Genomic DNA, 13,935 nt, shown 5'->3' with positions numbered 1-13,935 from the left:
CCAAAAAAGGTATCTTTAAATGACAATATACAACCTTCTTTTTCTTGCATGTACCAGTCTTTGCTGTAAAAAACAATTCTGGAAAGTCAGAGTTATCAGCCTCTTCATCAACAGTCTCCATTGCCTGTCGAAAATCCTGAGGCAGAGACTCTAGAATCTGAGTCAACATATTTTGTGCCATCCTGACTGATTTTATTCCAAGTTTTGAAGCAAAATTTTCAGGGCTTATCCAACTTTTTTTATCTTTTAAATGTCCAATTTTTGTCATATTTGCAGCCCACATGGCTTTTCTGAAAGTATCTGATTTGAAAACATTTGATTCCAGTTCAGAATTGAAAAAAAGTGGTTCCTCTTTCAGCCATAATTTTTCTGTGTTAGCCGCACTCCGTGAAAAACTAAAAATTGTCCATGACTTTAAAATTGATCTGTAAAAGACACTCAGCCCACTTAAATTCAGTTTGTCAAAGTCCATCAAAAACAAATGGCGGTCCAGCTCCATGTTTCCAGCTCTTCTTAGGAGGGCACAGGCCACTTCAGCCCAGCTCACATCCACTCCATAGAGCAGTCTTTGCGCCGTCTGCATTCTGAAAGTCCGGAGTCTTGCTCTGATGTCCACCAGTCCCTGGCCTCCTTCTTGTCTAGGTAGATACAGTACCGCCGCCTTCAGCCAGTGCTGTCCCGACCAGAAAAAATCCACTAGTCGCTTTTGTATTCCTCGCACTAGATCCTCAGGAGGTTCAAGTATTGTCATTCTATGCCAGAGTGAAGAAGCAACCAAGTTGTTGCATATTAGGACCCTCCCCCTATATGACAACTGGGGTAGCAACCATTTCCATCGAGACAACTTTGCACACACTTTCTCCAAGAGGCCTTCCCAATTTTTTTTCTTAAACTCCTCTGTCCCCAAGAACACTCCTAAATAATTAAACCCTGCACTTCCCCACTGTAAACCACCAGGAAGGTTAGGACCTTTGGAAACACTACCACACCATAAAGCATCGCTCTTTCCCCAATTAACTACTGCTGATGAGGCTCTTCCATACAACTCTAATGCCTGTTTAAGCACTTGAATATCACTTTGATCTCTGATTATAACAGTGACGTCATCAGCATAGGCCGAGAGTTTAACAGAACAGTTTAGGGCATTGAGCTGCAGGCCCTTTAACTCTCTTCTCATTTTACATAACAAGGGTTCAATTACAATGCTGTATAATTGGCCCGAGATTGGACAACCTTGTCTGATTCCTCTTTTAACTTTAATAGGAATACTCAAAGCACCACCCATTTTGATCATACATGTCGCTTCGGCATATAAAAGTCCAATCCTTGAAATACATTTTTCCCCAAACCCAAAAGCATTTAGAGTTTCAAACAGAAAAACATGATCAACCCTGTCAAAGGCCTTTTCTTGATCCAGAGACACCAGGCCCATACTAACATCTTTAAAATAAGCATAATCAACAACATCCCTGATTAAATGAAGATTATCCATGATTGACCTATTTTTAACACAATATGACTGATCCTTGTGTACTACTTCATACAACACCTTATTTAATCTATTTGCAAGAACCTTTGAATAGATTTTATACTCTGTACACAAAATTGCCACAGGTCTCCAATTCTTTAAAAGTGTTAAGTCTCCTTTTTTCGGGAGCAAAGATAATACAGCTCGTTGACAGCTAGTTGGAAGAACACCTTCACTGAAACATTCCTGAAGGACTTCAAAATAATCATCTCCAATTATTGTCCAAAATGATTTATAAAACTCGGCCGGTAGTCCATCCAGGCCAGGGCTCTTGTCTGAAGAGAGACCCTTTACAGCCAGAGAGACCTCCTCAAAGGAGATGTCAGTCTCTAAGAACACTTTATTATCCTCAGATAGCACCGGTAAGTCTTTTAGCAGCTCTCTTCTGCAATGTTCATCAGATGTTTCAGCAGCGTACAAATTGGAGTAAAACTCAACAGCAATCTTTCGCATTTTCCGTGGTTCTGAAGTAACATGTCCATTATTGTCCTTTAATGAAAGCATCAAATTCTTCTGGCCCACTTTGCGCTCTAAATTAAAAAAGAAAGTCGTAGGAGCATCCATGTCCTTCAGGGTTAAATAACGGCTTCTTATGAGAGCTCCTTTAACCCGTTCATTCAGTATTAAACTTAAATGATTTTTCTTTTCAGTCCAGCGTTCTTTTAAATTAGCATCATCATTGACAGTCATTTCCATTTCAATATCCACAATCTCTTTTTCAAGCCACTTTAAAGTATTTTTTAAAACTTCAGATGAATAAGCAGAAAATTTCTGACAGAAATCCCTTATGTGCACTTTTCCAACTTCCCACCACTGTATAATACTTCCAAAAAGGTGTTTTTCTGCTTGCCATGCTTCCCAAAACAGCTTAAAAGTTTCACAAAACTCTTTATCTTTTAAAAGTTTGGTGTTAAAGTGCCAGTAACAGCTTTTCTGTGTACTTTTAGACAGTGTAAAACCAACCCTAATGAGTTTATGATCAGAAAGTATGTTAGGAATAATTTCTGTACTAACAACTCTATTTTTCAAATTACAAGATATATAAAATCGATCCAAACGAGCAGCAGAAATCCTATCATTACAGACCTTTACCCATGTATATTGTTTTATAGAAGGATTGTGTTCCCTCCATACATCAAAGAGATTCAAATTTTCTATAAAACCAGCTAAAGTAGATGCTGAAGATGCATGAGTTTCCTCCCCATTTCTGTCAAGAGTAAAATCAAGAGTGCAATTCCAGTCCCCTCCCACAACAATATACACATCTTCATTTTCTTCACTAACTATTTGTTCAAACTTTTTGAAAAGTAAACTCCTTTCTGCTCCAACATTTGGAGCATAAATATTTACGAACAAGAATTTAAAATTACCAATTTCAGCTTTAACAGTTAAAAGCCTTCCTGGCTCTATTTCATTTTTTAATAGCACCTTAGCATTTATAGTAGGAGAAAAGAGGATAGCCACACCAGCACTTAAATTGGTCCCGTGACTGAGAACATACTCTCCCCTCCACCACAAACCCCAGTCAACTTCATTACTCAAACTGCTATGAGTTTCTTGCAAGAATGTAACACTCAGTTCTTTCAGATTAATGATTTCGGATAAAACCTCATTCTTTCTCCGATCCCTCATCCCATTGATATTGAGAGAACCAACCCTTAAAATCTCCATAAGAAAATTAGAGAGAAGGAGATAACAGATCAGATAGAAACAGAAACTTTCAGCCATTACAATTATTTAGATTTTCCCTTCGCTTTTCCCATCCTTTTTCCTGATCTAACAACAGTTAAATACTTTTTAAGACGAAATCTTTTCTGTTGTGAAAGTTCATCATAGCTGCTTTTTTTACTAGCCCACATAACTGAGGCAATAAACTTGTCAGCATCAGGGAAATAATCTCTTATTTCAACACCTGCCTTTCCTTTTGTCTTATCCAGAAATGAATTAATCTGCTGAAGGGGATATAAATCCTCTACAACATCATCCCTCATTCCATCATCAGTATACTGTGATAGACTTTCAGTCTCATCAGCCATATCTTCCTCATAAACACCTTTCTGTACAACATCATCATCATCAGCGTCACTCTGATCATCATCATCCTCCCTCACTTCTTTTTCAGGTAAATTAACACATCCAGGTTTCTCCACACAGCTAGCATTTTCATCCAGCTCACTCACCTCCTCCTGTTGCTCGTCTTCTCCCTCTTTAGCTTCTTTATCCTGCTCTTCGGTTCTCTCCTTTTCTTTGTTATTAACCGGTAGCATTTCTTGATTAACTACCGTCACATCATTTCCATCATCACGAGATGTAGAAGGGCGCTGTTCTGATCTATGTGGACACATTAATCGCTTATGGCCCAAATCTCCACATTCATAACACTTCAAACTCATCGTACTCGCGTAGACCATGAAAGAATTCTCTCCGTGAGAAACACGGAAAGAAACTTCCAAGGTCTTCTCCGGCGAACTGAGAAACATATAAACATGTCGTTTGAAAGACAAAACGTGCTTTAGTGCGGCGTCCTTACATCCAAGTGGGACTGCTTTTATAGGACTTGCTATCTTACCAAATCTCAGTAACTCCTTCACGATAGCTTCATTAGATATGAATGGGGGAGCATTCGAAACTATTACTTTAGTCGCTGGGGCAGATAGCGGGGTTACCGGAACAAAAGTTTCCTTCACCCATATTCCGCTTACCGTTAGTTCACTAACGAGTGCTTCAGTTTTCAAAAACACGACTATCGCTTTATTCATGCGTGACGCCGAGATAATGTTTCCAAAACCAATTTTCTGACCGATAACTAGGAGTAAATCCTCCACTGTCACCCCAGCGTCAGGCACAAACCTGAAGCCATTCCGGAGTGACAGAGGGGATGTTCCCTGCGCGTGGGCAGTCGCCATCCCGGCGACTACACAACGCACACACACCAAACAACTTTCCTTCCTATACTGGTAGATTTAAAACACAGCGAAGGGAGAAATATAAATAAGTGCATAAAGCAGAAAGGAAACACCGAAGAACACTCAACCACGCTCTCAACACGCGCTCAGCACCTCCACAAACTCCCAGCATGCACCAGAGAGAGAGAGAGAGAGAGAGAGAGAGAGAGAGAGAGACCTTTTAAATATTAAATGAACCAAATGTGGTACTTGCATCTGCATTATGATTTATGACAAATAGTTATAACTTGTTTCCTTTTTTTTTTTAGAGCTTTTTTGTTTTGCAAAAAGGCAACTGGGATTTAACACATACAGCAGCCATGCTAAAATATTCATATGAAATCAAAAAGCATGTAAAAGGAAATGCAGCATGAAACTAATTGTTTCAGATATCTTTTAACATGATATCAACATGATGCATGCATGTCCATTTGTGAACAGCAGATGGCAGACCACACTTACGCTTTACTTTCGGAAGGTCTCCTACCAAAACAACATTAGAGTCTGTCAACTGTCCATCCAATCTGAAATGTGTATCAACCTCTGAATCTGAGAGCGCTCAGAACCGCGTTATAATACACTGCACAAGAGATGAACAATAATGTCAGATTTCAGTCAGTCTGACAATATGGCAGTCAATTAGAAAAATGAAAATAGATGCTAATTAGCACCTTCCACTGTAAAGCGCACACATCCACAACTGGGAGAGATGCGCGTCTTTGCTGCATGAAAGAGTGTGTTGATGCGGGCGCTAGAAACGTTCCCGCCGTACAATCACACAGGCCTTGATTGCCGGTTGTGTGAACTCTGGGCCCACCGCCTCTGTTCAATGAGGCAGTATTTTCAGGGTCCCTTAGAAACCTATTTCAGCTGTTTTATCTGTTCAGTAGTGCTTTGCTGACACTACCCATAAACCCTTGTGCTTTTAGTGTGACATGGACCATGCAGTGCGTGTGTGTGTGTGTGTGTTAGTTGCCTGCTAAACCCTACATTACAGGGACAAAATGTCTCCACAAAAATGGCAATATCCAAAATCCTTGTACATGTGGGGACATTTTTTTTTGCAGCTTATAAATCATACCAAGTGATTTTTGAATATGTAAAAATGCAGAAAGTTCTCTCTGATGGGTAGGTTTAGGGGTAGGGTTGTTAGTGTAATGGGGTGGAATATGCAGTTTGTACAGTATAAAAATAAAAATAATTATGTCTGGAAAGTCCCCAATAAACGTGTGTGTGTGTGTGTGTGTGTGTGTGTGTGTGTGTGTGTGTGTGTGTGTGTGTGTGTGTGTGTGTGTGTGTGTGTGTGTAAAGTGAGTGGGGGTGACCCTGCTGTAACAGCTGGTGTGTAGGATCTCATGGGATGTGATAAACTCATCCGATATATAATAATAAATCAGGAAGGTTACTCTTTTTTTCTTCTTTGGACAAAATACTATGGTAAATGCAATCATTGGCACTGATGCATGCGTGAGCACAGGTTCACAATAATAGACAATTTTTTTTGACTTGTCATTCCGTGCACTTCAATATCTCACAAATGCGCTCGTACAGATGCACATGCACAGACACACGGACATATTGAGTTATTGACCTTGAGGGAGTAAAGAAGCTCAGTGCCTTTGGAAGATTCCCTGCGAATCATGTTGGTCACGCGAATGTGCGTATGGTAGGCTATCTTCCCCTGGGTTGAGGAAATGAGAAATCAAGACATTGAAAATCAAGATATTGAAAACGGTTGAATGTAATATTTTAAAGATCAGCCTCAGAAAACCTCAAATTGTTCACCTACAGATCAAAATGTTGTCAGAGACATGTCTCTGCATATGGTGGGTAAAGTCAAACTAGATGTTCTTGTGCATTTAAAGACCAGAAGGTGCCATGGTATATGTTAATGGTCGGATGCCTTGCAAATAAGTCATACTAAGCTATATTTTAAATATAATGTTATACTTTGGTCAATAAAGTCATATGAATGTTTACTCCACAGAACGGCCTTGTTAGTGGTATACTTGTTAAAAAAACTGGTAGTGTGGTGATAATTGCATGGTAATACTCTGGACAAGGACTGTAGACCTATAACTTAACCATTGTATTGAGGAAGTACAAAGAACACATTACAAACTTTTGTGTTTACCTTTTGTGCAAACCTATAATAATGATGGTAACACTTTATTTTAAGGTTCAGTTATTAACTATTAACTAGTTGCTTATTAGCATGCATATTACTAGTATATTGGCTGTTTATTAGTACTTATAATGCCTTATTCTGCATGACCTTATTCTACATCCCTTAATCCTACCCAATACCTAAACTTAAATGCTACAAAAACTACCTTACTAACTATTAAAGCAGTAAATTAGGAGTTTATTGAGGCAAAAGTCGTAGTTAATAGTGAATATGTGTTCCCCAAGTGTTACGGTAATGATTTATATTCATAGCTGTCAGGATGGATTTTGCGGGAAATTGCATGCACATGGCATGCTAACGTGCACGCAACGTCATTACCGAATAGAGAAAAGCTCCGGGAACGTCGTTCCACAAGATGCATACAGTTTTATTTCTGTAAAAAGTAAGGGCCTTACATTGTGTGGATGTAAGTATCATATACTACTGTATGGTATTTGATACTTGTAGTACAAGTGTTAAATGTGATAACCAGGTATAACTACATTACAAAAAAGTACTAAGAAGGGCCATGGTATTTCGGACATGTAGCCAGCCTACATTAGCCTGACAAGCCAGACACAATGTTTGGTCTGGAAACTCACCATAGACAGGGCTCAATCTGAGGGGTGGGATAAACGGTTGTCTTTCAAACTCCCTCTGCACACGATAGGATAGCGCTACACCAACCAGAGCAACGAAGGTGAAACAGAGCTCCTTGATAGATTAAACATTCACCGTATCCGGTCGGCAAAACTCAGAACACATCTTCCCTTTTTAAGAATGACTTCAGTGCCGTTCTTCGTTCTTTTCTCAGAGAAAAGCTTAACTCCAAGTCTTCCAGAGTCGCTGTCAAAGCTGATTCGAAAGACCGCCGCCGTTCGCCAGTTTTTGTGTTTACTAGAAGCACACAAACGCAACTCGGCCGTTGTCATTATGACCCCGCCCACCGACTCTATACACGATGTGATTGGCTCGGCAAGAGTTAGGGGAATACAGCTCAGAAGGGTATTGAGAGTTGTTAGACGACACTTGTGGGCAGATTAAATTTGCTGCCGCTAGGGTGCGTCTAGATTTCTAGGCTAAGCCTACATGGTTTAAAAATGTATTTTAGTACCATGCCACAGTTCAAAGTAGCACAGTATTAACGTCTGACACATCAATGTACCGCGGTACTTCGTGTAAGGGAATAACATGCTTTGACGTGTACAATGGTAATGCCATTTTTGAAGCATCTTGAAGTATGTAAAGCAGTGACTGTGCTTTTGCTGAGAGGAACATGATATTGTATCAACAACATTGTTGGTCTAAGAACAGCATTTTATTAACCAGTCAGATTGTAGGATTAGGCTTAGTTATGGTTTACATTAAGGCCAGTAACATTCTGAACATCTTTCAGTTTTAAAAGTAGTTCATGCTTGTGGTTGAGGTTAAGACTATGTTTGTTTAAAGGGAGAGTTCACCCAAAAATGAAAATGTTATCATCATTCACTCACCCTTATGTTGGTCCTGTATGAATGTTGAACACAAAAGAAGATATTTTGGACAATGTTGGTAGATTTGGTAATTTCTTTTTCCTACCATGGAAGTCAATTGATACCGTCTTAGCAACATTCTTTTAAAATATATTCTTTTGTGATCAACAGACGAAAGATTCTTGTACAGGACTTGGAAACACATAAGGGCGAGTACATTTTTTGATTTTTGGGAGAATTATCGCTTTTAATGTGGTGCTCCAGCACCAAGAAAAGATCTTGAATCGGTCTCCTTGCCGATATCACTTTTCATAGCGGTGACGGTAAAAGCCTTGAATCTTGAATATTCCTTGTCACTCCTTCCCAAATAGATGTTGCATGCTATCTATTCAATCACGAGATTTATCTTGACATGGATAAATGTTTCTCTGGAAAATACCCACTAAATGCGAACCGTGGAAACAGACGGACATCAATTTCTCCACGTGACAATTTAGCAGCCACGGCTCACCAGACACCTTATCATCACACATTTACAAAACACATCTGTCGTGAAGTTGACGTATAGCTCTGATGCGATCGGTTGCGGTGTGGAGTACAGGAGTATGCATGATAAAATAATGAAGCAGGAACGGTGTGGACCTCCATGGGTCTATTTTTACAGGCATGGCAGGAGGAAGTGGAATGGAAAGACTGTCTTGCATTATGCATGGCCCGAGAGAAAGAGAGGAGCAGAAGACAGGAAAAAAAACAGCACTTCCTCTAGTGGGACAACGGACAAATGAATGCTTTTACATTTTGTAAAGGTGCATTTTAGGTATACAGTTATAAAATATACAGTTAAAATGTTACATGTGCAGTTGTATGAGCTATATTATTATAAATTATTATTGTAATAATTTTATTGTGAATATGAATGATTTAGCCCATGCGAAACATCATGCAACAATCTAGGGTGTTCTGAGGGGTTTGTAGATTTTGTTGGATGTATTGTTTTGTTGTTGCATTTGTATTTGCTGATGGGGGCTCTGGGTGGTTGCTAGAGTTTTCTGATTGGCTTTTAGTGTGTTTTATTCGTCTTAGCCAGTGCCAATAATGATGAACCACAACACAATTCTTTGCAGGTAAAGAGAAGTTTGTGGAATTTAAAATCGTGACACCATGATAAAAGCACCGCTGGGTGATAGCTAGTAATGCATATTTGGTTTAGTCAAATGGAGGCTGATTTGAATAAAAAGCTCTGTGTGAAGTGTGTCTCTCATGAGCAGAAGCGGCGGGTCTGGATCTCTGGAGACAGGTGATGAGTAATGAGGAGCTTTTTTCTGAATCCAGCCATGATGATTAAGTGTTAATTACAACAGGTCAGCTTGACACATTTCCAATAATTGGAAATATTTCGGGGCTTTTTGATTTGCAGGACAACACAAAAGAATGCATTAGTGTGTCTAATGAGATGTCTATTTAGCTCGCCACTGACCCTCTTTGACTTCAAGGACTATTGAGAGTTTAGAGAGAGAGAGAGTGGAAAGCTTTATAAACCAGCCGAGATCAAGTCGAACACACTGTCAAAATGTATTTTTTCTGATTTCACGACTCAAAAAACATCACCTAAACTTGTGTCTATGGAAGCCTCAGCCTCACATTTCCACCTCAAGTAAAACAAATTCAAAATGGTAATTGTCTCATCATGCTATTTCTTACTTTATACTTTATCTCACAGTTCCCTGTTTTATGTTTCACATGAAAACAGATGTCTATAGGGACCTTATGTAGCCCCGCCCCTTTTGTGCTCTTCTGTTTTGCATCGGTCTTCTGGTTTGCATTTCTACAGCATGAAGGTAAGATCTGGATTTATGAATGAACCACGGTCAGTTAAACCAATGGGATCACTCTGGACCCTAAAGGAGACCTGATCCCTGGGGATTTAAAAAAAAATGTTTGTAAACTATTTAAAAAAAAATTGTAAAGACAATAGTGATATAATTTTCAGAAGCTTTAACTTTTTGATAATTGGTTTTAAAAGTCCGATCTTTCAAGTATTCATACGCACCATCCTAAATGAACCTGTCTCTTGTGTGATATCCAGGAATTTTGAATATTATAAACTGTAAGGTTGCCAGAATAATAATCATACACGGTGTGTTAATAGGCCAGAGGAGAACTGGCACCCCGACTGAGTCTGGTTTCTTCCGAGGCTTATTTATTAGACAGCCCTTATAAACCCTATTGGCAGAGAAACAGCAGAATCATTGAGATTCGGTTTTGGAACAACATATTTCTGAACTAAAATTAGTTTAAGTTTTTTATAAAGTTTCATATCCCCAGAGAAGGGGTGGTGGAGGGATGCTGCTAAACTGTCAATGAATTGAGGTGAGACTGCTGAATAATATATACACCTCTTATCGTTGAGTGCTTTCCATTCTTCTTAATTATCTGAACATGCAGTCGGTGTTATAGGCTCTCTGCTTCATTAAAGGTCCGGTTCTTCGCGATTCCATCTTTCAAACTTGAGTTAGTGTGTAATGTTGCTATTAGAGCATAAATAATACCTGTAAAATTATAAAGCTCAAAGTTCAATGCCAAGCGAGATATTTTATTGAACAGAAGTTCCCTTTCAAAGCCTACAGCGAACGGCCGGTTTGGGCTACAGCAGGAAGTGCAGGGATGTCGTGACGTCACTAGAACCGTTTGTTGACTAACCCACAAGAACACACAAAATAGGGGGCGTGGTCTTGTTGCTCTCCCACGTGGAGAAGAGCGCGCATTCAGCGCTTGCATCTCCCCGTTATGGTAAGAGGCGGGACCTTTCCGGACAAAGCTGGCCCAATCAAAACTCGTTACGTATTTCTGAAGGAGGGACTTCATAGAACAAGGAAATCATCAGGCCGTTTTTAGGACAGAGGAAACAGCGCTGTACAGATAAGTAAATTGTGTGAAAAATACTGTGTTTTTTTACACGCGAAACATGAACTCATGTTAAATTGCACACTGTAAACATAATCAAAGCTTCGAAAACACGTGAAGAATGGGACCTTTAATGTTAATCAAACAATTGTGGTATCATGACAAAAAAAGTTACAAATATATATTTTTTTCCTATAGATATTTGGTTTTGACTTGTGTGGCAAATTGGTGTAAAGGATTGGTATGTTTGTGTGTGTGTATTGGTAAGGTATGGTTGCTCAAAACTATCCCCAGATCAGTTAGTGCGTATTTGTATGAGGTGGCTAAATCGTACGACCTCACGAATTTGTCTAAACCGCAGTGATGGGTAGGTTTAGGGGCGAGGTTTGAGGTAAGGTGATTCGTATCAAATCATACGAATTGGGCAACTTGTCAAATACGTATGATTTAACCACCTCGTAAAATATGTATGAATTACCGGGAGATCGGTTTGGGTTGCTAGGTGATTTTGTTTTGGAACCCTTAGAAAACTTTAACTCGATTTTGCTCAAAATTGACTCTGCTGACTCTATTGACTTCAAACAGGGGTAGCTCAGTCATTTTCTGTCTGATTCAAACATAGCATACATCATTTTGAAGGACATCATTTAAAAATAACTCATTTGAGAATTTGCTCAATGCGACTCATTTTGCCGCATGGGTCACAAATAATAGTCTTTTTCATAACAAGTAAAAACAGAAACCATAGTAATGTTGCTAACCAAGGTAATGTGGAGCCATTTCTGGTTTTATTTGTGGTCTGACTACAAATATACTACAGTTAAATTGGACACCATGCAAAAAAACACTAATATAATGCTTCAGTTATAGTCAGAGGGCTCCTTCAGTAATCATGTGACAGTAAAGCAACAGCATGATTGAATTACGCTCTTGTGTGAGTGAATCGAATGAATGAGGTATGAATACGTTGAGGGCGGTAAATTCGAGTCTAAAGCAGAGTACCGTAGTAAACCCTCTCAACCACGGCAGGCTTGTTTATAATAAAGCTGTAGTGAGGAGCAAGATAAGCTGAGACGCTGAACTCTATTTCTAACTTGGCAGGCTTGTAAACACTGCCAAATGTGACAATAATGTCCCGTAACCGCTGCCAGCCGCCTGCCAGATACCTGACAGCTCTCAATGATTCTGCTGTTTCTCTGCCAATAGGGTTTGTAAGGGCTGTCCCGCTGCATTAAGAGCGCTGAAGCTTCTAGATTCTTCTCCCGCTTTGAAAACGCACCCTTAGCGCCAGACTAACGACATCCAAGCGTTTCCAAAGGAGCTTGCTTTGGTATTACCAAGAGGCAAGAGATAAATCTCACAGCGTAGGGAAGTTTCTCAGAGTTTGTTGCTTCATAATCATGAATTCTTGCCATTTATTGCTTCGAAGAATGAATGGGAAACCAAATAGTCAAACTCTACATATGTGTGCTTGGTCGGACAAGTAGTTGACACCTGAAAAATGTGGTATATTTGAAAATAGACCTACATTTCATTCCAATCACACTGAGCTTCTCAGTTAAAGGACTAATTCAATTAGGCTGGAGAAGAATTCACCCCTTTGTCTTGGTGCCTGGGTGAATTAAGGTTTAAACAGACTTGATACAGACTGTCAGACCCCATTAGAAAACAGCAATCTGACAAAAAAGAGAGAGGGAGTAAGAGCTGAGAGCGATGGCGCAAAGCTATACTAGTGCCAACGCTATTCAGGCTGTTGGTATAAATTAAACATTGACTGTACTCATACGACTGCCAGGACACAAACGCTCCACTGATTATATGCTGTCAGCGTGCGGCAAACACAGCCAGTGAAAGTGAAGGTCAAACATGTCGGGTTTTTACATGAGAGAGAGAGAGAGAGACTTCACTCTTCTGTTTGATTGATGGCGCTCTTTCATCCGACATCACCTCGTTCCCTTTCACGCAGCTTTCAAAATATGAAATGATGAAAGAGATGAGGGGCTGTATGACAAATTTGCCTACCTTAAATCTTTTTGAGGTTAGATCGAAATTTTAGTAAAATAGCAACCGAAAAAGAACATTTTGGAGACTATTTACACTCTATAGATTATAAAAGATAAGAATAAACCCAATATAGATTACAAAACCTATATGGCAAATGTTAAAAAACAATGGGATGAGGAGTTACTGTATGAGAAATTTAGCTACTTCAAATCATGTTAAGGTCTGCAACAGACAGACTAAAAACAATTGGCTGCTAAAATGAAGCACTTTTAGTTTACAAGTTGCTGGAAGAAAAGCTTGTTGCAAAGCTCTTCAGGTAAAACTGTCACTGCTGCGCATGTGCGGTAATGGAGGCACATTATTAGGCATAGTTCACTCAAAATGTAAATTCTGTCATTAATTACTCACCCTTGTGTCGTTCCAAACCCGTAGGACCTTCATTCATCTTCAGAACACAAATGAAGATCTTTTTGATAAAATCTGAGAGATTTCTTTCTCTCTTGACAGCTAGGCAACTACCACTTTGAAGTTCATAAAAAGATTGTAAAACTCAACCCGATCACACATAAATGCGTATAAATAGTACGAGGGTGCAATGTCGTGGAACGTATACGCCAAAACTCATTTTGGCGTGCATATGATACGCTGTTTTTCGCGTGCATATGATACGCACTTTATGGCGTATATATGACGCGCTTGGGTAGGTTTAGGGTGGTGGGGTGGGGGGTTCGTATGTATAATACGCCATAAAATGCGTATCATATGCACGCGAAAAACAGCGTGCCATAGACACGCCAAAATGAGTTTTGGCGTATACATTCCACGACATTGCACACTCGTACTATTTATACGCATTTTTGTGAGAATACCCTGGTAAAACTAATCCATATGAATAGAACGCTTTAGTCCAAATTT

Source organism: Pseudorasbora parva, chromosome 4 (assembly GCF_024679245.1).
Source record: "Pseudorasbora parva isolate DD20220531a chromosome 4, ASM2467924v1, whole genome shotgun sequence".
Classification (NCBI taxonomy): Eukaryota; Metazoa; Chordata; class Actinopteri; order Cypriniformes; family Gobionidae; genus Pseudorasbora; species Pseudorasbora parva.
The sequence above is the reverse complement of the archived record's forward strand: the minus strand, read 5'-3'. Positions refer to the sequence as shown.